Source organism: Puma concolor, chromosome C2 (assembly GCF_028749965.1).
Source record: "Puma concolor isolate L17-30 chromosome C2, mPumCon1.1.hap2, whole genome shotgun sequence".
NCBI lineage: Eukaryota > Metazoa > Chordata > Mammalia > Carnivora > Felidae > Puma > Puma concolor.
Genome location: NC_141675.1, coordinates 70025072 through 70051629, shown reverse-complemented (window position 1 = coordinate 70051629; position 26558 = coordinate 70025072). Strand labels below are relative to the sequence as shown.

General features: G+C 38.2%; 1 protein-coding gene across 8 annotated transcripts in view; it reads left to right on the top strand.

Annotated features, from left to right (window-relative positions):
* Window positions 1-26558, top strand: part of TBL1XR1 (TBL1X/Y related 1) — a 179368-nt gene that overhangs the window by 1562 nt on the left and 151248 nt on the right. The gene's annotated exons all lie outside the window — the stretch shown is intronic.

Here is a 26558-nt window from a genome sequence, read left to right as displayed (position 1 = left end):
CCTCCCCCCATGTAATTAAGTAATGGTTTTTCTCCTCCATTTTTCCCAAAGACTTCTTTATCAGATTGCATAGTATAAGGCCCCTGTGGTGTTTTCATCTACTTACTAAACCAAATTATAAAAAATATAGTAATTACACATTGAAGATACAGTGAGTGACTTTTTGGCTTTCTCAGTGTAGTTCATTTTCATTTTTGTTAAATAAGACCTGTGCTACATTGGTGTTTGTTAGTAATCCTTATTTCCTGGGACTGTATGTTCTCACCATTTTAAGAAGTTTGTAGTCTAGGGAAATAGGGCAGCTTTGTCTCCATGAAAACAGTGTGTTTGTTGGGGTGTATCATGGGAGTTCATGGCAAGCAAGCTTGAGAAATCATCATTGAGGGTTCTAGAAATAGTTAGCATTTACCTGTGAAGGAAGGGTGGCAAAAAGAAAATATGCCTACGAGTGGTTAGGCGTGAGATGTGTGTTTATACTTTTTACTCTGAAATTGTGGTTTTTCTGCCTGTTTGGAATATGATTTTTTTCCCCGTGTTGCTATAATGCATTGTGTGATCTATGTAACCACAACCATTAAATCCACAAATAACTACTCTTTTTTGCTATTTGAATAGTTAGAATGAGATCTATAGGGCAAAATGGTACACTGTATGGAGGATGAAAACCATATGTAAGTGGAAAAAGTTTCCCTTACTGTTACAGAACTTAATGGACTTGTTAATGACTTAAAAATTGTTGCAAAGCTCACCATCAGTTTATAAAATGCTTTTCTTGCATATACCAACTTCAGTTATTAATTTGGGAGATGTGGTATATGTGGAGTGGCCCCTTGTGGAGGTTGTATTTTTGCATTGGTTGTCTCAAAGAAGTGTTAGACATTTTAATAACTTTTTACGTGTGTCCATGAATTTTTTTGTTGTGTTTTCAACATCTAATTAAGGTTTATCATGATTATCATGATAGTGCCTACCAGGAAAATAAGTACTTCCTGAGAGCCTTTCAAGCTAATAAGCAGAAAGGGCAAAAGCTTAATATAAATATAGGGGTTACTGATAAAAAGAGATGTGACTAATGAACCTTTGTAATGACAACCTGTTGAATAAATACATCTGTTCCTACATAGCGATGATGTTTAAGTACAACCTTGTCAGCTGAGTAGCTGACACAGGAGTTTTAAGATTTACTCCAACAGTATTACTACAAAGAATTTCTGACTTAATGTATTTTGATGGAGTTAGTAGAAATAATTTGTTGGGTTTACTCAATTCCTGTGTCTTTTATATAAGAATTGAGAGGAAGGGTGCCTGGGTGGCTCAGTCAGCAACCGACTTCGACTCAGGTCATGATCTCACAGTTCACGGGTTCGAGCCCTGTGTCAGGCTCTGTTGCTGAATGCTTGCTCGGAGCCTGGAGCCTGCTTCGGATTCTGTGTCTCCTCCTCTTCTACACCTCCTACACTTATGCTCTGTCTCACTCTGTCTCTCAAAAATAAATAAATGTAAAAAGAAAATTAGAAAAAAGAATTGTAAAGAATGTGAGTGACAGTAAGTCAGGGGAGAGAGATGGCAGAAATATTGGCACTGTGGGACTGTATTTTTCTAGTATATGCGAATTTGACTTATTTCACAAATAACATTTGTAGTTTGTCACTGAAATACAAAAAAAATCAGCTAACAGAGCCATTTATACATCCCCATAGTATAGAGGGGTTAGGACCCAGGGCTGTATAGTAGTGAGTTAGTAAGAGTATGGTCCAGTTTGGAGACCATCATGGTGGTATCGCCTGTTCTATCACCAACAGAAACTTGAATTAAAAAAAAAAAGCTGATGCTGGAGAGGTTTACTCTCCAACACCTGCAGGATTAGACTCTGTAAGAGTACAATTAATTGCCCTGTTATGAAGAGCCAGAGGAAAGAGACTTTGCTTGGGTTATGATCTAGGAAAGGTGTGAGGTGCTTTCTCTGTCATGTATACCTCAGGCTAATCTTATGAAGTGGGTAGTACTGGATCTGTGGATGATGAAACAGAGGTGCAGAGTTAATTCCCTTGTCCTAGGCCACAGAATGATCAAATGATGCATTAGGGTTCTAATGTAGGTCTAAGTCCTAGTCTGTGCTCGTTCTGGATGAGTGTAGCTGTGCCAGATTTTTCCAGCTGTTTTGTCAGATGTCCTTGGAAAAAATTAGCGTTTATAATTCTGTAGTTGGGCATCTCTATTAACTGGGTCAAGTAATTGCATGGATAAATGAAATTCATAGGAGTCCTACCTACATCGTCTTTAACTCTCTAGAACCATTTAATAAGATGCAATCCCCTTGCCAACTGCTCTGTTTCCTACCTTTAAGATGGACAGCAGTGAAGTAGCCTTTCCAAGTACTGCCAGTAGAAAAAAGAAAATATGGTTCCATGCCTAAAATTAAGAAGGAAAAGCAAGTAAGAGTATGTTTAATTATCCTCATCCTCAGAGTATGTATTCCTCAAAACTTGTGTAAGAATGTCACGTTAAGTCTTTTTGTGTAGCATAGTGTTCCATCGGGGGTCTTTGAGGCAAACTGCCTGGGTTCAAACTCCAGCTCCATTCCTTACTGCCTATGCAACCTTAAGGGGAGTGACTCCCTCTTTGTTTCCTTTCTGCATGATGTGGACTGTCAGCTTCTAGAGTTGAAAAAGATTGAGAGAATTGTATGTGTAAGGTGCTGAGAATAATACTTGACATACAAGTATCATGGAAATGTAAGCTGTTAAAGATGATGATGTTGGGTTTGGATTTGAAGTTTGCTTCTTTGTATTACATTTTATTTGTTCTTTATTTTAGTGGGGCCGTGTCCTAGAAAATATTTAGTAGTTTTATTTCCTGAGTTTCCTGGGTAAAATATTTGAAATAAACTTAATGTATTTGCTCTTGAAGTTGTGATTGAAGACTTAACCTTGAATAATTAGATTTGATTTTAAAACTAGGAACAGGGGCGCCTGGGTGGCGCAGTCGGTTAAGCGTCCGACTTCAGCCAGGTCACGATCTCGCGGTCCGTGAGTTCGAGCCCCGCATCAGGCTCTGGGCTGATGGCTCGGAGCCTGGAGCCTGTTTCCGATTCTGTGTCTCCCTCTCTCTCTGCCCCTCCCCCGTTCATGCTCTGTCTCTCTCTGTCCCAAAAATAAATAAACGTTGAAAAAAAAAATTAAAAAACAAAAACAAAAACAAAAAAAAACTAGGAACAATATCAAGCATTGTATGGTGACAGTGCTAGTGCTGGGTCTTTCGCCTTTTTTTTTTGAGAATGAGGGTGTGTGCCTGAGCACCCAAGTTAGGGAGGGGTAGAGAGAGGGAGGGAGAGAATCCTAAGCAGTCTCCACAGCCATTGACAAGGGGACTTGGGCTCCATCTCATGACCCTGGTATCATGACCTGAGCTGAAATCAAGAGCTGGATGTTTGGGGTACGGAGGCGCCCCCACTGTTGGGTCTTTTGCCTGACTTTTATTGCTGTTCTTTTGTTACTTGGACTTTTTAAATCTCCCACCATTTGGAACATTTTCCAACTCTTTAAATAAAGGAATTTTGTTTTTCAGGGCTGGATCTGGCAAGTACCTAGGATCTCCTTTTTAGATTGAAGTGATGACTTTAAGTGGATCATTGTTTTCTGTAGCCTTGACCTTTCACCTGTGTTCTTGTTCCATATTTTCAGCTGCTGTCAAGACAGTTCTACTTGGAAGTTCTGTTGCTCTGATACATTTCTAAACATTGTCTTATTTTCACTTCCCATTTTTACTATTAATTCAGCAGTGATGTTAACTACTAATAGAATTTATGGGTCAGGACCACACAGCTGCTTTGACAGGGACTTGGACAATCTGAGTGGCTGATACCTTGATTTTAACAGTGAGGAAGCCAAGGCTCAGTAGTAAGGGGCGCACAGAGGGGTTTAGGCCCCGTGTGTCTGATTCTAGGCCAGTGTTCTTAGCTAGCAGTCTACTGCTTCACAGTGAATGAACAAAAGACTGAATGAATGGTTTTAGGTCTGGATTATTGCATTAATTTTCTAGTAGGTTGCTCTGAGCAGGCTTTCTTCTCCATTCTGTGTTCTGTAACTGCTTGGCAGTGTGATTTATTTAAAATACTGATTTCATCGTGTCAGTTCCTTTGCTGTGGAGAACCCGTAATGGCTTCCCTTTGCCAACTGGATAGGGTTCATAAGCTTCAGTCTGGCTTTTTAAGGCTCTATTTTACCTATTCAGCTATAGTTCCCTCTCTTCTCCCAACTGTGATTCTGGCCTGCCTATCAGATACTGCGGTTTTGCATACACGTTACTCTTCTGCTTTTCACTCATGCTTGTCCTTCCCTTTGTCTTTTTTATAGTCTAGTTTCAGTCCACCTTCCCTGAAGCTGTTTCTGGCTATCTCGACTCAGGATATTTCTTCACTGAGATACCATTGTGTTTAATGACTATCACAACCTCCATAATTATTATTTCATGGGTTTGTTTATCCTAGCCCCAACTACATGTTACATTTCTTGAAGGAAAGGGCTTTTTTTCTTCTGGTATTAGCAGAATTTTTGATTTTTGTACCATACTATCTTCATATTACAATGGATTGTTTCTTTCTACAAGTGCCCATGGTAAAATAAGTGGTGATGGGTCCTATACTACTGTTGATGTGGCCGAAGCTTCTGTTGGACTTAGACCTTCAAGGTTGAGGTGTGCTGTAGCAGCACTTAACTGTTAATTTGAATTTTGATGCTACTAGTGTTGACAAGGAAGAGAAAAAAATCTTGGTCCTGGAATTGTAGCCATGATTTTGGTGAGGAACCTAGTCTAGTTGGGAATCCTGTCACCCTAAGTTGGCTTTATTTGGGTGTATTTGTGGCAGTTATAATGAAACTTAGGATTTTGTACTTTATTTTCTTAACCTCTCTGGCTTTTTTGCTCATTATTTTCTCTGTAGTGTGCCTAAATAAGATTGTGTTTTTAGCATCTTGACCACATTGGAGTCTCATTTGAGTCATTACTGTGAGGGTATTAACATTCAGTGTAGAGTGTGTCTATTTTATGGTGTAGGTGGGTTCAGTCTACCAGAAGAAAGTTACCATAACCATCTCTTCAGTAGGTTTTTATGGTAAGGCTGGGTGCCATATTAGTTCTTCACAACCTGGGTAATTTATTCTAAAGCAACTAATTTGGTATTATATCCTGTTGAATTTTTTAATATTTAAATATGAGGTTCTCAGCATGATTTTATTTGCATCAAACAAAATGAGCTGCTTGTCCCCCTGCTTTCTAAGAGCTTATACTTTTTTATTTTTTTAATTTCTTGAGAGAGAGACAGAGCACCAGTGGGGGAGGGGCAGAGAGAGAGGGAGGCACAGAACCCCAAGCAGGCTCCAGGCCCTGAGCTGTCAGCACAGAGCCCCACGCGGGGTTCAAACCACAAGATCATGACCTGAGCTGAAGTTGACACTTAACTGACTGATCCATCCACGTGCCCCTGTAAGAGCTTATTGTAATTTAGAATTAATACAAACTGTATAGATCGTGTTGAAAGACCAACAATTAAATTTCAGTAAATATACAAAGAGTATCCAGATTAAAGAATGTGAGATAAATACTTTGAATGAGGAAGAATAGGTAGTGAATGTTTAAACTGAGGAGTTTGCCATCTGTTTTCCTCTTAAGCAATTGTAAGTTTTTTTCAGGTGGTAGAACAGAGGAGAACATGGAAAGCAAGGGTCAGAGATGGTGCTTCCAGTCTCTTAATAGAATAATTCTTTTTCATATAAAATTGTACTCTGGACTCTCAAACATTTTTTTTTTTTTTTAATGAGACGTTTAAAATTTTAAATACCTTAAAAGCAGTGAATAATTTTTACTTTTTAGGAACTAGATACCAGTGTACTTCTTGATATCTATTTTGTCCGAGTTCAAAGGTGGTAATTAGTCCTTTTCTTTCATTTTTTTTCTTTGTGTCCTTTCCAGCACTTTGTGTGATAGGACTTTGTAATGAGATAGATAATCAGTTAAGTGGATATTTGCTGCTTTGTTGTTACTGTTATCCACTTAAATGGTGGCTAGTATATTAATATGGATTCAGTATTAAGCAAATACATTTTTATCATTTTTTGCAAAGCCATAGTTACAAGGGTAAATCATTTAGTTTTTAGAAATGCAACTGAAGAGGTTCAAATGAAGTGTTATGTAAAGCTAGTTCATCCTTTCAAGCAATACTTGTATAGTCAATTCCTGTGTTAAAATTTGGAGATTCTGTCATTTATGTAATTTTTTTGAGGGAGATCTACATGGAAAATATGCTTAATGGCTAAAAATCTATAACCTTACATAGAATAATAGAAAGCATTTGGCATTAGCATAAGCAGACACCTCCAGAGAATTTATAGTAATGGTATATTTTGCTAGTTACCTTCAACTGCTAGTAGAATACAGCTTATGGGTTAGTGAGAGGTGTTTTATGCTTTCCTCTTAATTTGAACAAGCTAATTGGGTAGAATGTATACTGATTTTGTTCCATTTCTATTTTTTGGCTATCAGATGTCATTAACTTTCAGTATAAGGCAATTGGGTCATCTGCTTTGGGTTTCTGAAATAAGGTAATGGAAATAGATAATGAATGAATTTCCTTAATATCTTTTTTTCCCTGTGTAATTGTTCTTTTGTGGAATAGAATTTATCATACATGTGTGAATTTTTAGATGCTATATGTAGCTTTAGTATAGTTCTTAGGCACCTCTTATACTTAAGTTTTCTCCCACTAAAGTAATGGGTTTTCTTTAAATCACCTTTCTCTGTTTTCTTTAGTAAACAGTGTATCTTTGTGAGATCCTAGACTGAGTTTAGGATTGCAGTCTGTTAACTGTGTCAGGGAAGTAGTTTTCCTATTCTGTGAGAACTAACAGGCCCTCATGGTTGGGGGATTACTTCTTTGACCTTGGCTTTCCTTTTATCCTGCTAGCAGAGGTCACCAGTTTTTTTTTTTTTTTTTTAATTTTTTTTTTTTTCAACGTTTATTTATTTTTGGGACAGAGAGAGACAGAGCATGAACGGGGGAGGGTCAGAGAGAGAGGGAGACACAGAATCGGAAACAGGTTCCAGGCTCTGAGCCATCAGCCCAGAGCCTGACGCGGGGCTCGAACTCACGGACCGCGAGATCGTGACCTGGCTGAAGTCGGACGCTTAACCGACTGCGCCACCCAGGCGCCCCCAGAGGTCACCAGTTTTAACATCTGTTGAGAGTTGTTTTGTGTGAAGTGTTCCTTTACAAATTTGTTTAGAATTAATGTTTATAACTTTCTTGTTAGTATTTATAGGTTCTCAAAGATACATTTAAGTGAAAAAACAGGCAGAGGATGTTGTAGTCTGCTGCCATTTTAGCTTGCAAAAGGGGAGAAGGGCAGTGAGGAGGACACAGACATGGGAGAGTGTATGAGTTGTGTGTATGTATGTTTGTTTTACGTGTTTAGGATGACTACAGAAAGATACACAAGAGACTAGTAACAGTGATTTTAGGGGGTGAGGTTGGGATGGGGAGATCATGTGGTCAGATGTGGGAGAAACTTATTTTCATGTATAACCTTTTGAACTGTTTGAATCTTGCTATGTCAGTATTACCATTTTAAAAAAAGTATTGATTGTGAAAAATCAAGGCATCCGGTTAAGAATTCTTAATCTATTTCTTTCAATTTGGACAGTCAGAAGAAGAGAGAAAACTTAATTTTTCCTATGCTTCTCAGACAGTTCTTGAAGAGCTGGAATTGTGTATATTTCTGCAAACACTTAATTTGTCAGATTTGTTGGGAAAATTAGAGCCACTGAGTATGATTAAAAAGTGTTGGTCTGGGGCGCCTGGGTGGAGCAGTTGGTTAAGCGTCCGACTTCAGCCAGGTCACGATCTCGCGGTCCGTGAGTTCGAGCCCCGCCTCAGGCTCTGGGCTGATGGCTCAGAGCCTGGAGCCTGTTTCCAATTCTGTGTCTCCCTCTCTCTCTGCCCCTCCCCCGTTCATGCTCTGTCTCTCTCTGTCCCAAAAATAAATAAACGTTGAAAAAAAAAAAAAGTGTTGGTCTGTTTCATGATTGGGTCAGCAGACCACTTGAACTATTTAGTAATAGTGACCTGGTGATTTTCAAGTCCTATCCAAGGTCGATAATTAGAAATTCAGTGCAAATATTAGAAGGAGATACTGGTTGTACAGATGTATGTAGGTGTTGTCTGATTTCAAAGGTGTTTTGCCAAGGGTTTGGAAATCAGGTGAAAATTGTATTTCTCATAGTTTAGTGGTTGATTTTTAATAATTGTGATAGTTTTTGGTATCATGGGATTTGTGGAACTGGGTTTTGATACTACACAATCCCTGACTTGGGAATTTACATGTATGTATAAGTTGGCGTCACTTGTAATTGTTCATTGAATGTTTAGTTTATTCTAAAGGGTGTTCTAGTTGTGCTCCTCATTTTCAACTTAAGCTGGAAAGTCTCAGAAAGGTAGCATCTGTTTTTGTGCCTTTAATTCTGCTTCACTGTGACTTGACAGTGTGACCTGCTTCCCTGGGAGCAGTGCTTCTCTCTTTAGTGATAAGATTGCTAGGCAGGGTAAGTGTCTGATCTTAGGCAGTTAACTCTTACTGTAGTATGTTGCTGTGGCGAAGAGCTCGGTTGTCTGGAGTCCGGCATGGCGGTTTGTCACCCCTACTTATTAGTTGTATGGCTCTGGAAAATTAGGTAATTCCAGTTTCCACTCTGAAAAATGGAAATAAGGAGTAATTAATACATGCGTCATAGAACACTTGTGAGGATTCAAGTGTGAATATGTGTAAAGCAGTTACCATAGGGCCTGGCACATGGGAAGTAATGCTTGCTACTACTTGGTGGCTTTGTTAAGTGCAGCAGTAACAGCTGTAGAGAGAGGCAGAAAAGTGACACTCCCCCTTGTAAACCTGTCAGGGCTTCCTGTGGCAACTGCAGAGAACTGGATGGCCAGAATTCCCAGTTCTGTATTTTGTGACTGAGCTTTTGTTGCTCACTCTTCTTTTTCTTTTTTTAATCTGGAAGCTATTTTATTTATTTAATTTTATTTTTTATTTTTTAAATTTACATCCAAATTAGTTAGCATATAGTGCGACAATGATTTCAGGAGTAGATTCCTTAGTGCCCCTTACCCATTTAGCTCATCCCCCCCTCCCACAACCCCTCCAGGAACCCTCAGTTCTCCATATTTATGAGTCTCCTCTGTTTTGTCCCCCTCCCTGTTTTTATATTATTTTTGTTTCCCTTCCTTTATGTTCATCTGTTTTGTCTCTTAAAGTCCTCATATGAGTGAAGTCATATTATTTTTGTCTTTCTTTGACTAATTTCACTTAGCATAATACCCTCCAGTTCCATCCATGTAGTTGCAAATGGCAAGATTTCATTCCTTTTGATTGCCAAGTAATGCTCCATTTTGTGTGTGTGTGTGTGTGTGTGTGTGTGTGTGTATACACACCACATCTTCTTTATCCATTCATCCATTGGTGGACATTTGGGCTCTTTCCATACTTTGGCTATTGTGGATAGTGCTGCTATAAACATAGGGGTGCAGGTGTCCCTTCAAAACAGCGCACCTGTATCCCGTGGATAAATGCCTAGTAGTGCAACTGCTGGGTTGTAGGGTAGTTCTATTTTTAGTTTTTTGAGGAACCTCCATACTGTTTTCCAGAGTGACTGCACCAGCTTTCATTCCCATGTTGCTCACTCTAAAATGAGAACTTGGGGGCGCTTGGCTGGCTCAGTCAGAGGAGCATGCGAATCTTGATGTGAGGGTCTTGATGTCTTGATGTTGGGTGTAGAGATTGCTTAAATAAAAATAAAACTTAAAAAAATAAAAAGAGAATGTGTACTGTGTGCCTTTGTTATGTATCTGGTACATATATATATTTTAAGTTTATTTATTTGGAGAGAGCACAGTGGGGAAAGGGTAGAGAGAGAGGGAGAGAGAATACCAAGCAGCAGGCTCTGTGCTGTCAGTGCAGAGCCCAATATGGTGCTTGAACTCACAGAATTGTGCGATCATGACCTGAGCTGAAACCAAGAGTTGGACTCTCAACTGATCGAGCCACCCAGGCATCCGTATATGTTGTTTTACAGTAATTTTTAAATATTTTTGGTTACCTCTTGATACTTCAAGAAAAAAAAAGTTACTGCTTTTCCTAAAAAAAATAGTCTTTTTACTTTCTGGAATGGACTCTCCACTCCTTTTCTGTTCTCTGGGAAATGAAACACTCCTCATTGGCTCCCCAGTGGATGTTGCTTGTATGGATCAGTTATTTCAAATATGCATGTTGCATGTTATGCAGACTTGGACTTTCACTGAGAAATATATAAGACATAACAGGATATGTATATGTGCAAAAATACTGAAGTTTTGCTTTAATAGCTAGTATAGGCATTTTCTATAATCTTTCATTTAAAAACATGCTTCTATAAATTTATGAATTGAAAATGATTTTATTTACCAAATTTAAAAAATACTGGTTTAAAGTAGTGTAGAATTGTAATTCTCTAAGTTTTATGGATTTAGAGTCAGTACTAAAAATTAGAATCAAATTGTCGTTGTGAATGATAGAGCATAGGTAAGTCACATTTATTGGTGCTGATTTCTTTAGGTAGTTTTCTGAGGCTCTATTAGGATTCTGAAGTTCTAATCCCCCAAAGTGTGCATTCAAAGTAAGATACGAAGAATAAAGACATTTGATTGCTAATAAATGTGAATATAAGATTTTTGGGAGGATTAATCTGCCAACATCTCTGGATTAAGAACCCTGACTGCTTTTCATAAGGAATAGTAACAAAATAATAACCATTATAGTAAGATTTTTCTATTTCATTAGAGAAGAAGTTTGTATAGATTGTCTTATAGTGTTTAAAAACTGACATACCACAACATTTTGGCTGAATGAAGTTACACCATCAGATTGAAGGTTAAGCTTCTTTCTGTGACAGTCTTAAGTTGACATCCTGGCCTGTGACCACTAATCATCTGCTTCTAGCACAGATCTCCCTTTGAGTTACTTGTTGAGTCCTGTCTCACTAGGCAAAAGCCTTCTTTGGGAAGGCTTTCACCCATCTTTATCCTTAGCATCTGGTAGGTACAATGCTTGACACAGTATTTCAGTGATATTTTAATAAATATTTGTATTTATAAATGTTTTAAAATTCATCAACAGATTTAAAAAGTTACCAAGGGTGGTGCATTTAAAAGATAGTATTTTTACTTTTCTCTGAATGTTGTTGAAACAGGCAAGGTATTATGAAATGAAAAGAACAGAGAATTTACTTTAAAAGCTTTTGTGTTTTTTACCCTTTGTCTACTCATCTGTAGGAGAGTATTTTTTGTTTAAGTAGATAACAATCTTTTGTATCCATGGACCCTCTGCTTCTTGAATGTGGGTATGTTTTCTAATTTGGTGCTTCTCTACTTGCCTTGTTGCCTGTTTTTGAGTCCTATACTCATGAATAGCTGACTGTCTTTATTTCATCTAGTCTCGTTTGCCCTTCTTGCATTTTATTCTAGATGACTCATGTATGTATGTTCTGTAGTAGATAATATTGGTTGGTTCATTTGGTCTGACAAATCAATGTAGAGGTGATTTCCTACAAGTGAGAACTGGTAGTAACAGGAAAAGTGACTTTTTTTTTTATTGTAACAGCATACTAATGACCTTTGATAAGTATGATAAGTGCATACAGTATAATTTACACAAATGCATCTGTTGTTTTATAGCATACATGGTGGAAACATTCTTATATGCTGTTTACTTTGGCACTATGAAAGATGCTCACTAAATGTCAGTTTTCTTCCTTATTCCCTATCCTGTGGGTTTTTCTTCACACTCAGGGTGAAATCCAAAAGTCCTTCCTTAGGTTGTCAGGAACCCCCCACCACATAATCTGCTCTGTGACCACCTCACAAACCTCCTGTTTCACATTGCCCGTCTTCCCCTTGTTCACTGTGCCCAGACATACCAGCTCCATTCCCACTGAACAAGCTTGTTCCTGTCTCAGTGCCTTAATTGCTTTGCTGTCTGCCTCAGGCTTTGCCCTGAGATTGTCATATGGCTAATTTTTTTATGTCATTCAGATTTCACTTCCAGTGCCACCACCTGAGAGGTCACACTGAAATAGCTGCTCACTCCTTAGCCTTTTTCAGTTGCAGGACCCTCGTATTTTCCTCATAACATTTAGTCTCTCTGAAATAGCTTTGATCATTGTTTCTTTTTGTTTGTTTTATTCACCTCTGGAATTTACACTCCTTGAGAACAGGGATGGGTTCTGTCTTGTCACTCCAGGACAAAACAGGACTGGTAGGTGTTCAGTAAATATTTGAGTGAATTGTTTGCTCAGAAATGCTTTTGTAACCAGCTGATAGCTTTAACTTGTTTCCTCCTTACAGTAGAATACTGGAAATAATTCATTAAAAATCAGCATTTAGGGGAGGGTCAAAAGAGGCTTATTGCATTTACTGTTTGGAATCCCAGGGATGTATATGTGAGTGCTGTATGCTTTTCTTGGAGGAACTACTACAGATGGTATTTGAATCAATCTGGAAGAAACAGGTAAATGGATAATTGATGAGCAAATTTGAATATGTGCTTCTGTTACCATAAAATGTTAGATTTTAAGAAGTTAACACTTTCGTTTTAAGTTAAAATACATATTTCATTCAAGTTATGTGATGAGAGCTAGATATTCCTATTTATGTTTTTTACAGGTTAAAGAGATTCTGTAATTTGCTTTTAATTCCATTTACCTGTGCTATTCTGTTGCGATTAATCTAGGCTAACTTCACCAAGTTGGTATATGAATTAGAACTCGTAGGTGTACAATAGATAGTTCAAGTTAGCTTAAGCCAGAGAGAGGGATTCCTTGGCAATAGAATCCCAAAATGGATTGAACTGTGGGAAGAGCATGGGGTCTGCAAGGCTTTAGGCACAGCAAGAACTATAGCCATTTGAATATCACCGGAAATCTCTGTTGACAGAATATGTGTGTGTGTGTGTGTGTGTGTGTGTGTGTGTGTGTGTGTGTGTGTGTGTGTGTGTTCTGGTAGGTTAGTTTCATTCTTTGAGAAGATTAACTTTCTTCACATGGTGGAAAATTTAACTTGTCAGTGCCAGAGTTTTTATCCGTTGTTTTCCCCTGCTGTAGAGGAGGGACTACCTATTTATCTCATCAGGAAAGATCTTGAAGTAGTGATGAGCTTGGTTTGGGAAGGTGCCCATCATGGCCAGAGGCCATTTAGAAACTATGGCTGCCACTTTCCAGTAGAGCAGTGGGAATGACATTTGAGTACCAGGGAGCCGCTGGACAGACAGCCTCTCTTCCCCTCCCCCCACACCAAAATGTGCATCCATTTATAGTTGGGAAGGTTGTGCTTTAATCCATGATGGACTGTCCCCATAAAATTCTCTTTCAACCAGAACTGGCATATATTTTGTTGTTCTCAATGTTTTCAATATGTGTTGTTTTTTAAAATGAAAAGTTGGGATTCCTCATGTGGTAGTATTTATAATTTTATGTACGCTGTCTATAACTAATATGGGTGTTCAAATGAATTTATCTTCTCAAAACGAGTTACATACTAAAAAAAATTGATGTTATTTATTTTGGTTTTGTTTTTCACATTATTGCTGCTAATTTTACAGGTAACGGAAGCCTAAATTTGAGGGCAAGCATTAGAAAATTATCAACGGGTTAATTATATATATTTAGGGGATATTTTAAACCTTGAAGAAGATAACTACCCTTGTTTGTCCTAACCAGATATTCAAATTTAGCATATAGCAAAATTAATGAGTTGTATATTCTGAAGTTATTTTGAGCAATACTTCATCAGTTCACTTAAAATAAAAATCGTTAGCCTTGTAGACAAAGCTTTTTTGTGACCTAATAGAAATTAATTTTCGTGGACTTCAGTTGCTTCACTTGAGAACATTGAACTGGGTCTCTGAAGTCTCTTCTGCATCTAATATTCTTTGATCCTATGATTGCACATATAATTTAAAAATTAGGGGCCTGGGTGGCTCAGTTGGTTAAGCCTCCGACGTTGGCTCAGATCGTGATTTCCTGGTTTGTGAGTTCGAGCCCTGCGTTAGGTTCTCTGCTGTCAGCACAGAGCCTGCTTCTGATCCTCGGCCTCCTTCTCTCTGTCCCTCCCCTGCTCGTGTGTCCATTCTCTCTCTCTCACTGAAAAACAAACATTCAAAAATAAAAATTAAGTTAGTGTTCAGTCAAATGGGAAATGTACAGTGCTGATTTTTTCAGGTTAGTTATTACCTGAATTGGATTTTTCTAATAACATTTACATTTCTCTGATGTCTTCTCAGTTTTGAACAGATTATTCTCAGAGAAAATATTTTTTAGATATCTGAAGAAGAAACGTCTGTTTTTTTCCATTAATCAGAGTTCAGGTGCATTCGTTACATCCCATTTCACTGTAGTGAAAACTAAAAGGAATAGCAACAAACATGTTTACGACAGTTTTTTTCTTTAATGCCCTTATTTTAATTGTATGATTTCTGAATGTTCCAGTCAGTAAATTTTTTAGCAATTTAGGTTTTATCTTTGTGTGCTGTACATTTTTGAAATTGTACTAAAGATACACGTCTCTGAAGTACAATGAGGGGCGCCTGGGTGGAGCAGTCGGTTAAGCGTCCGACTTCAGCCAGGTCACGATCTCGCGGTCCGTGAGTTCGAGCCCCGCGTCAGGCTCTGGGCTGATGGCTCAGAGCCTGGAGCCTGTTTCCGATTCTGTGTCTCCCTCTCTCTCTGCCCCTCCCCCATTCATGCTCTGTCTCTCTCTGTCCCAAAAATAAATAAACGTTGAAAAAAAAAATTTGAAGTACAATGAGAAAATGCTATATTTTGAGTAATTTTTTTAACTACTGAAATACATTTCAAGTGTCGCCCATATTAACTACTAATTGAGAAGCTGTGTATGTTAAAAAAATTTACAGCGAGGGGCACCTGGGTGGCTTAGTCAGTTAAATGTCTGGGCTTCAGCTCAGGTCATGATCTCATGGTTTGGGAGTTTGAGCCCTGTGTTGGGCTCTGTGCTGACAGCTCAGAGCCTGGAGCCTACTTCTGATTCTGTCTCCCTATATGCTCCTCCCCTGTTGATGCTCTGTCTGTCTGTCTCCCTCTCTCTCTCTCTTTCTCAAAAATAAACATTAAAAAAATTTTAAAAAAATTTACAGCAAAAAACAGATATGTGAGTGGTATGACAGGAGGGCATTAAAGATGCCAACAAGTTGTTTTTTTTCTGGAAAAGTTTTGTTTATGTGTAGCATATGGTTTGTAACTCGTAGAGTGGTGAGAACAAACAGGAAAGGCAAGCAGGGGTCGTATCATTAAGTGACATGTTTGCTGCGTTAAGGGGTTTGGACATTTCTTCTGTGACAGGAAACTTGTGAAGGACTTTAAGGAGAACAGCAGAATTATGTTTCAGCCTCACATGATGTAGAGCATGAAGGGTGAGATGATGGTTTGAGAGGGAAAGGGGCTGAGCTCTGGTTGGGAGAAAGTTGAGCTGATAGTATGATGGGTGAGAATGACACCACATAATTCCGAGAGTATTGAAAACTGGACTGCATTTGTGAATTCTGAAAGGAAGCATTTGGAAATTCAGGAGAGAGTAAAAAGAGCTAAGCATCCAAATTTTTTTTCTCTCTGGCTTGCTCCTCCTCTTGTGGAGAACCGGGGTATGAAGAATGGGGGTCTGTGGAAATGGGGAATTAATTTGACAATCCAAATAGCTAATGGACAAAAGCTTGAGGGCAACACAAGGAGGGGGAAATTGCTGCATGGGAATGGGAAATCCCCTTGTCATGATATCTTAACCAAATGGTAATTAAATTAGATGCTTATTTGAGAATAGTCACAAGAAAAATGGATTGTTATAGTGTAACTAGTTTATTGGGTGTAATTTTTATGGAGTTTTAGGTTAATCACTTTATTTCATAATCACTTGATATATAAAAACTTTCCTAAGGATTTTATGTTAATATAAAAGTCATAAGAATCTTGGTTTGATAACTTTAGAAAGCTGATCTAAAGTACTGTTTAGTTAAAATTACATAAATAGTTTTTCAAAAAATTAGCTATTTTAAAATAATTTTAGATTTATGGAAGAGTTGCAAAGATAGTACAAAATTGCTGTGTGTACCCTTCACTCTTAAAATCTTACATAATAAGATTACATATGGTACATTTATTAGCAAATTTAAGAAATTAACATTGGTATAATATTAAACTAAACTACAAACTTTATTTGGATATTCCCAACTTTTCCCATTAATGTTTTTTCTGTTCAGTATCCAATCCAGGATCCCATATTGCATTTAGTTGTTTCATTAATCTCCTCTGATCTATGACAGTTCATCAATCTTTCTTGTTTTTCATGACCTTGAAGAATACTGGTTTGTATATTTTTAATGATGGACTGAAGTTATGGATACTTGCAGAATAATGCCGCACAGGTGATGTAGGTCCCTGTCTCATAGCATCCAAGGGTACATACCAATATTTACATACAATAATACTGTCAATTATTACTGGTGGTGTTAATCTTCATCCCTTATTTAAGTCGTGTCTGGTAGATTCCTTTACTATGAAATTACTTTTTCCATTTTCCATATTCTTTTCATTAGAAGTGAGTCAATAATTTCAACCCTCATTCAAGGGAGGGACATTAAGTTCCATCTCCTAGATGAAATGTATCCGAGAGTTTGTGGACATATGTTAAAGTTACTACAGTAATAAGAAATTTGGGGGAGGGATGTCTGGGTGGCTCAGTCAGTTAAGCATTTGACCCTTGATTTCAACTCTGGTCATGATCTCACTGCTCAGCCCCCTAAGGATTCTCTCTGTTTCTCTCTCTCTGCCCCTCTCCCTAGGGGTGTGTGTGTGTGTGTACGCATTTGCACGTGCTCTTATGTGCACTCTCAAATAAATTTTTTAAAAAATCGTAAAAAAATACTTTGGGGAGATACTCTGAGGCTGTGTAGGTTTCACTCAGTAATTTTAGCATTCATTAGTGGGATCTTGTTTGCAGTAGTGATCACTGTGGTGGTGGTCTCATGGGGATTTTCTAGTTCCTTCATGTCTTCTACATGTATTAATTGAACTTTTTTCTATGCAGATTTGTTTCCTTCATTTAATTTTTCAATTATTTGTGTTAATTGTGGACTTGTGGATTTTTATTTTGTTCTTGCTCAGGGTGTTCCACCATTGGCCACTGGGAGCTCATTCAGGCTCTTGTGTCCTTCTGACATGACCCATCCTGTGTATTTGTAATCATGTTCTTTCTGATACACAGAATGCTCCAGACTCCTCTTGCATGTTCCCTCTCCTAGCCTTGGCATAAGCCACTTCTCCAAGAAGCCCTGGCTTCCTGTTATTAAAATCACAACAACATTTTTTTCTATTGTGGAAAGTAACGTGTTAAAAAAATTTTTTTAATGTTTATTTGTGAGAGAGAGCGAGAGAGAGAGCGTGAGTGGGAGAAGAGCAGAGAGGGAAACACAGAATCCGAATAGCTTCAGGCTCTGAGCTGTCACCACAGAGCCTGATGTGGTGCTTGAACTCACAAACTGTGAGATCATGACTTGAGCTGAAGTCAGATGCTTAACCGACTGGGTCACCCAGGCGCCCTGGTAGTAATGTCTTCGTATTTTACAAAGTATCCATATTGGCTTGTGGTTCTGCAACAAAAATTTCTTAAGGATTCTGAACCCCATGTATTCATTTAGCAAACTTTTAAAGGTGTGTATGTGTCAGCATTCTTAGACACATAAGAAGAACTTTTGATACCAAGGAGTCTCGATAGATATAAGAAAGACAGATTTCTCCTCACTCCCAGCATACTTTATTGAGTGCTTGTTATATGCCAAGTACTGTGCACAGGTCAACAGGGAATAATAAGAACTCAATCAAGATTACACAGGTTTTTTTAGGAGCATATGGGAGGGAGTACTTAACCCACTGTTGGGCCAGGTAGAGTATAGAGCGAGTCTTGAAAAATGACTACATCTTAGCTAGATAGGGGGTTGAGTGGGGAGGTAGAGGAAAGGTAGGAGGAAGGGAAGCCATTCCATGAAGAGGAATAGCAGTGAAAAGGCTACTACGGTTGATAATTTATGAATTGGATCTATAGGTAAACACCTGACTATGCGGGGTGGTGGTGGAGGGGATGGGAGGAAGTGGTGGCAGGATCAATATCATGAGAGTCTTGTGGGTAAGCTAAGGCTTTGGAGAGTTGAGGGACCTTTTGAAGGAATTTGAGTTGGAAGGTAATGTAATCAAGCCATCCTGACAGCACCTTGGAGGGTATGTTGACTTCCAAGAGGCTATTGCTACGACAGAGTTGAGAAGTGAAACTCTTAATTAAGAACTGTGACCGTGGTTCTCAGACTTTATGTGGATCACCAGGAGAGCTTATTAACATGTTTTAAGATTGCTCAACTCCACCCCAGAGCTTCTGATTCATTAGATCTGAGTTGGAGCCTGAGAATTTGCATTCCTAGTAGATTCCTAGGTGATACTGATGCTGATATTATTGCTGGTTTGGTGACCACACTTGGCATTCACTGGGCTGTTAAAGAGAATGAAGGGAAGTGATAGGGGGAGGGATTTGAGGAGGTGGTCACTGGATACTTACACCTCCTGATCTTTCTGTTCATCGCTCATTCGCAATCTTGATCTTAGTCTCTTACATCTTTTAGAGCTGCTGGCTTTTTTGACTAGTGAGGAAAGGGCCGGGATTAGTTTTTGGAAACATTCATGCAAATACAGGTTCTGTATTTTACCAGCTGAAAAATTGTATGCTCACTCCATTACTGGAAATGTGTGTCTTTCTCTGTTGACATCCAGTTACAATAGCTCCTGGTTTTACGGTGGTGCTGGCTAGCGTACGTGCAGCGCATAGTTTCCAAGATGTGTTAATGTGGGAGAATTGTTCTGTTACAGTTGTTTATTTAGCATATGTGCACGACTCTTTAGGTTTGGCTCTTTAATGATATTTCTTGGAGAAATGTAACGGAAAGGTGAATTTGATTTTTTTTTTAATAACTTAATTTGAACACATCAAAATAGCGTTTTTTTTTAAAAGCATGAATAGTTAAGATTTAGAGATTTAGCTATTTTTTGGTTGTAGGGTGGATGTAATTATTTTTTTTTTAGACTGATGATTATACAACGTATAACTTTAGATTTAAAGTCTTTAAGGAAATTACTATCCATAAGATTCAGTCCTTACTGATGTTTGAACATACTGAAGTGGTAAATCTCCATTTTTTTCTCTATCGACCAATGATCAGTATTATCCAAGAAAATAATAAAGTGTAAATACCATCACTGCATTAACAACTGAAGTGAAGTTTTCATTTTTTTAAAGGACATATATAATGTATACATATGTAAACATGCATTTGAGTTTCAGGGATTCAAGAATACCAAAATTAATAAGGGAAAGTAAATTGTCAGGGGACAGAATGATTAAAAGCTAATTGCTTAATTTAAGATGAATAACTGGTTATGGGGATAGTTGGGTATGTTTTTAGAGGTTTATGTCTTACACGTATATGTCTTTTTCAGGCTTGGACAAAGTGCTGAATATTTACTGTTCAGTTGTAATCACTTCAATTCAGACTATTGATACTTTTTAGAAGTTTTTTTTTTTTTAATTTTTTAATGTTTATTATTTTTGAGAGAGAGAGGGAGAGAGAGAGAGAGAGAGCGCTCAAGTGGAGGAGGGGCAGAGAGAGGGAGACACAGAATCTGAAGCAGGCTCCAGGCTCTGAGCTGTCTCGGGACTCGAACACATGAGCAGTGAGATCGTGACCTGAGCTGAAGCTAGACGCTTAACCGACTGCGCCACCCACGCTCCCCAGACTGTTGATAGTTTTTAAGGATTAAAAATATAACAACAAAATAACTTGAATACAAATTTAGGTACTTTTTTGGGAGAATCTATGATCATTATACATTTTGCACTTTTATACAAGTATGTCTTTGTGTGTATAACAAGTGATTGCTACATGGGAAGTGAAGCTGATAACTGCTTCAAAGATGATTTGACTAGGTAATACATTCACATTGTTAAAAAAAAGTCAAAAGTATTTTTTCTCCTTTTGTTCCCCCAGTCCCCCAAACTATTCAGTTACTTTCCTGGAGTCAACCAGTGTTACTAGTTTCCTCTGTGTCTTTCCAGAGAAATACTGTATAGTATGTAGAAAGCCAGTAAGTATTTACTTCATACCCTCTTCTCAATATGGTTTTAAACACAAATGGTAGGATACCAGTCACTCTGTTCTATCTTCCTTTTTTTTTCTTTTTTTTTTTTTTTTACTAGTTACTGTGTATTTTAAGTCAACACATAAAGAGCCTTCCTCCCCCCCGACCCCTGCTTGTTTTAAAATGGTGGCAAGGTATTTTATTGTATGGATATACCATAATTTTTTAAAATCTTTTTTTTAATGTTTATTTAATTTTGAGGAAGAGAGACAAGAGTGTGAGTGGGGGAGGGGCAGAGAGAGAGGGAGACACAGAATCTGAAGCAGGTTCCAGGCTCTGAGCTGTCAGCACAGAGCCCGATGTGGGGCTTGAACTTAGGAACTCAGATCATGACCTGAGCTGAAGTTGGATGCTCAACTGACTGAGCCACCCAGGCGCCCCTGTATGGATATACCATAATTGAGCTGGTTCTCCTAGTTGTTGATGGATATTCAGGTTCTTAAGACTGTTGCTGTTACAAACAGTGTTGCAGTGAGTCACCTTGGTACATTTATCATTGTGTATGCATGCAAGGATATCTGATGATAAATCACAAGAAGTGGAACTGCTGGATCAAAGGATGTGTATGTTTGCACGTAGGATAACTACTGCCAGACGGACTTCACAGAGGCTGCCCCAGTTTATACTCCTGCTCCCAGCTCTAGTCTCTTTGCCCACACTCTTGCCAACACAGTGTTGCCAAATGTTTTGATCTTCCCTAATCTGATAGTAAAGAGGATATTTTAGCATCTTTCTAAAATTATTTTTTAAGTAAACTCCGTGCCTGACTTGGGGCTTAGAACTTAACAACCCTGGGGTTAGGAGTTGTATGCTGAGCCAGCATGCTCAGCCAGCTCACTGACTGAGCCAGCCAGGCGCCCCTGGTTTTCTATTTTGAGTGAGGTTGAGCATCTTTTATATATTTGAGTCATTTCTTCTATTGAACTATTTTTTGGATTCTTCTACCATTTTTTATTGTGGCATAAGTTACATAAGGTAAAGTACATACATTTTAAATGTATAACTCTGTAAACTTTCTTTTAGTTGAAGTATAATTTACTCTCAATAGAAAGATTTTAAGTGTACAGTTTTGGTGAATTTTGACAGCTTTATATGACGAAATAATTCATCCCAGTCAAAATTTAGAGCATTTCCATCACCCAGAAAGAAGTTCCTTCAGGCCCCCCCTCCATTCAGTTTTCCTTTCTCCCCACTTCAGGTAATCACTTTTCTGATTTCTCTTACCATAAATTGGTCATGTCCATGAATTTGTATTGGAGTATACATACACACATGTACCTACCATGAAGATCAAGATACAGAACATTTCCTGCCATCTGGCAGACACCTTTGTACTCTTCTTCCAGTCTCTCTCCCACCAAAAGGAACCAATCTGCTGATCTGTATTCACCATATAGAGTTTCATAAAGCTGTGAGCCATCATCTCTGTGGTGTCAAGCAGTAGCCCCCCCCCCCACCCCCCAATTGCTATCTGTATGGATATAACACTGTTATTTTTTTGTGGTGTATGTGGGTGGAAGGACAGACATTTGGGTTTTTCACCTTTGAGCTGTTTTGAATAAAACTTCAGTTAATATTCCTGTGTATGTGTTTTGGAAGATTTGAGTACCTGCTTCTTTTTGGTATATTAGAAATGGAATCGATGGGATATAGGGTATAGGTACATGTCAAACTTTAGTAGATACTGAAAAACAGTTCCCCAAAGTGATTGTATGAATCTGTACTTCACTAGCAGTGTTTGAGACTTGCAGTTGCTCTGTATCTTTGCTATCACTTCGTATCTGTCCTTTTAGTTTTAGGCATTCTGGTAGGAGTGTAGTGGTATGTCATTGTGGTTATAATTTGAATTTTCTTGGTGACTAAATGAAGTTGAGTGCCTTTTCATGAGTTTACTGTTGATACATATTCTTTAACTGGGTGATGGATCTTAGCATGATCTGTAGGAGCTTTTTTTTAAATGTTTATTTTGAGAGAGAGAGAGCCCTCGTGCACATATGAGAGCAGGTAAGGACATTGCAGGGGATGGAGAGAGAGAATCTCAAGCAGGCTCTGCACCAGCAGCGTGGAGCCTGATGCAGGGCTTGAACTCAGGAACCGTGAGACCACGTCCTTAGCTGAAACCAAGATGCTGAACTGACTGGGTCACCGAGGTGTCCCAAGAACTTTTTTGTTTTTAAATATATTTTGATAACACCTATTGTGATAAGAGTTTGCAGTTTTGTTTTTTTAAGGTTTTAAGTAATCCCTATACCCAACGAAGGGCTCAAATCTGTAACCCCAAGATCAGGAGTTGCCTGCTCTACTGACTGAGCCAGCCAGGTGCCCTCCGGATGTTTATTGATTTGCTATATGTCTTTTGATGTCCTGGCAAAAATTCAAGTAAACTGACTTTATTATTTTTTATGTTTGTTTATTTTGAGAAAGAGAGAGAGAGCACGTGCATGCATCTGCAGGGGAGGGGCAGAAAAAGAGAGCAAGGGAGAGAGAAAATCCCAGGCAGGTTCTGAGGTGTCAGTGCAGAGCCCGATGTGGTGCTCAGTCTCATGAACTGAGATCATAACTTGAGCTGAAATCAAGATGCAGACACTTCACTGACGGTGCCACCCAGGTTCCCCTACATAAGCATACTTGAAAGGAAAATTTTTGATCAAAATTTTTGTTGTTTCCAAATTGTTTTCGAGTTTTGTGGTGTACTTTGAAAGGTCTTGCTTGTTCATTCTGAGGTTACCATATTTCAGTGAATCTGATGTGCCACCAAATGTAAGATATTCTGTTACTTTGTGTACTCCCACAAAATAGGAAAAATATTGTGAAACTGACACGAGTTTTTTTTTTTTTTTTTTTTTTTCCACTTAGAATCTTTATCTTAAACTTACAGCTTTAGTTTTTTCTAATATATACTATACTTCCAGATAAATGAGTAGGGAAATATAGATGAAATAAATCAAGTATTTCCCCTAAGTTTCCACATTTCGAATAAGACTCCTGGGTCACTTTTTGACTTCTTAGTGTGTTTTTCTATTGTCTTCTTTGCCTGAAGAATGTTAGTGGGGAACATTTTTTTTAAGTTTTTATTTAAATTCCAGTTTGTTAATGTACAGTGTAATATTAGTTTTAGGTGTGCGACATAGTGAGTGATTTAACACATCCAAGTGGCACCTGGCACCGCTGCTCATCACAGCAAGTGCCCTTCCTTAATCCCCATCACCTGTTTTATGCATCTCCCCACCCACCTCCTTTTGGTCACCATCAGTTTGTTCTCTGTATTTAAGAGTCTGTTTCTTGGTTTGCCTTTCTCTCTCATTTTTCTTTATTTCTTTGCTCATTTGTTCTGTTTCTTAAATTCTGCGTATGAGTGAAATCATATGGTATTTGTCTTTCTCTGATTCATTTCGCTTAGCATAGTACTCTAGCTCCATCCATGTCATTGCAAGATTTCATTTTTTTTTATGGCTAATCTGAATAATACTCCATGGTGTGTGTGTGTGTGTACACCTACACACCATATCTTTATGTATTTATCAGTCACTGGACACTTGGGCTATTTCCATAATTTGGCTATTGTAAATGATTCTGCTATAAACATCGGGTGCATGTGTCCCTTTGGATTAGTATTTTTGTATTATTTGGGTAAATACCCTGTAGTGTGATTGCTGATCATAGGGTAGTTCTATTTTTAACTTTTTTAGGAACCTCCATACTGTTTTTCTCACTGGCTTTACCAATTTGCATTTGGTGGGGAACATTTCTTAAAAGAATCCAGAGAAGAACTAAAAGCCATTGGTGCTATGCTCTTAAGCTGACTTTGCAATTAGGTTGACCAGCTTTTTTTTTTTTTTTTTTTCCTTTATAGCTTAGAGTTTAAAAGAGTGACCTTATTGTTTCAAGGTTTTTCTAAGTTGCTGGATTTGGTATATAAGGTTTAAAAGAGTGGCTAACCATTGTTTCAGGGCTTTTCTCCCAAGTGGCTGACTGCCAGTCTACAAATATTGATGCTGGTTGCATACATACAAGCTCGGACAGATCCGCCATGATGCTAGCTGGCCAACACTAATGATAAGACAAATCCTGGTTTTACACTGTGTGTCTTCGATCTAATGAATACAGTATGAAATAAAAGAAATGCATTTTTTCTAGGTTGATCTGTTTGCATTTTTCCCCTAATTTAAATAAATCAGCATATTTTCCCTGTTAAATAATTGTAGTGTGTGTGTGTGTGTGTGTGTGTGTGTGTGTGTGTGTGTCTGTCTGTCTGTCTGTCTGTCTACATGTATGTGTAAAATTTAGTTCCCAGAGAGGGGAACATAGAGGCGCCTGGGTGGCTCAGTTGGTTAAGCATTGGACTCTTGGTTTGGCTCAGGTTATGATCTCATGGTTCTTGAGTTCCAGCCCCACATTCAGGCTCTGGGCTGATGATGTGGAGCCTGCTTGGGATTTTCTCCCTCTCTTTCCCCCTCTCCCCCTCCTTCCCCCCTCCCCCCTCTCCCTCTCTCCCTTTTTCTCCCTCTTTCTCCCTCTCCCTCTTTCTCCCTCTCCCTCTTTCTCCCTCTCCTTCTTTCTCCCTCTCTCCCCCTCCCCCCTTCTCCCCTTCCCTGCTTGTGCTCACTCTCTCTCAAAACAAACAAAAAAACAACTTAAAAAGAGGGGAAAATAAACTGCTGTATATGTTGCTTGAACTGTTGACTGCCTTTTGGATATTCATGGCCTTGGGGCTTGGGGGAATCAATCTGGTGTTGTCATTTTACAATAATTATCTTTTATGAATGCTTGTACATGCTTACTACTGAATTCAAAGTCTTTGACTTGTGTTTTATTAATTGAAAATGGAATTAACCTAACATGTTCATAAGGTACATGTGAAGTAGATGCAGGAAATAATGTTTGCCCACTGGTAGTAGAAATCTCTCTCCAGCAAGGGTTTTGGGGAAAAGAAAACCTAAAGGGCACATAGACTAGCTAAGATAACCACATGAAAAAGAAAGGCAAGAACTGGTTTTGGGTTTTCGAGATAATAGGAAGACAGAACAGAAAAGCAGTAAAGCATAACTTAGAATATAGCAAATGGAAAATTATGGTGTTAAATAAACATTTATCAAATTAAAAAAAAAATCCGTAGATGGGTTTGTGTATATGTATGTATATAAGATATATGTAAGATTGTCGTTTAACCGTCTTTATTTGGTACTTAATTATACATTCATAATTTTATTAAGGATTCTAGAATGTTGCAGACTTTAGACTTGTTTGACCTAGGACTCTTGAGTTTTAAAAAAAACGCAGTACTTGAGAGATTGATGAAAAGGAGAATTTATTGGAAAGTGTCTCAGGAAACTTGGTGCAGGGTTATAGCCTGGAATTAGAGACACAGTGGGAACTAGGGACTCAGTGGAGATTATGCCAGATGTTATTTCATTCTCCTTTTCTCTCTGCAGACCAGATAATCCTCACCTGGTCCACAAATCATTAAAACAAGTCTTCCAGCAACTCTTTAATTTATGTTATTTGTGTAAGCTCCTAGAGAAAAGCACTGTTTTTGTTCTTCCCCTCTTCATATTTTTTATCTTTCTCAGATTAAGTAATGTACTCAGGATCACATGCAAATATGGCTCTCTAGCCAGCTCTTAACCACTACTTAGTATTATTAACTTAGATCTAAACTGTGAGGTTAGATATGTGAACCCTTGGCGTAATATCAATGACCTTGACTACTGGTAAAGAGATACACATGCTAAATTTTACTGAAACAGAATATTGAGTCCTTATGAAGATGTATAACTAGTGTCTTTGAAACTCAGCAGCATAGCCAGCTGAATTTGGGGCAGCATAGTCTGTAAAAGCTTGAATGGTCATCATCCGTCTGTGCCAAGCCCTCTACCCCAAGGTGGCTGCAGGAGTGTTAATTGCTTAGAGAGGACTTTTTTAGTATCACAGGAGCTGGTACTTTCTCTTAATATTTATCACTGATTGTAATTCTGCATTTACAGGGGTGACTTTTTTTTCTCCTTTTCCCACTAGAATGTTAAGGACTAACGTACCTTTGTGCTCAGAAGGAGTGTTATAAATGTTTTCTTTAAGAAAGTAGAGAATGGATGTAAGAATTCATGCTGTTAAAATGTGATGAGAATTTTATGTCTTCGTGTTTTCAAGAAGTTATTTTGATCAGACTTGTCATTTATATGTGTGTAAATTATATATATTGACTTTATATAGTTTTTCTTCTTAATAAATCA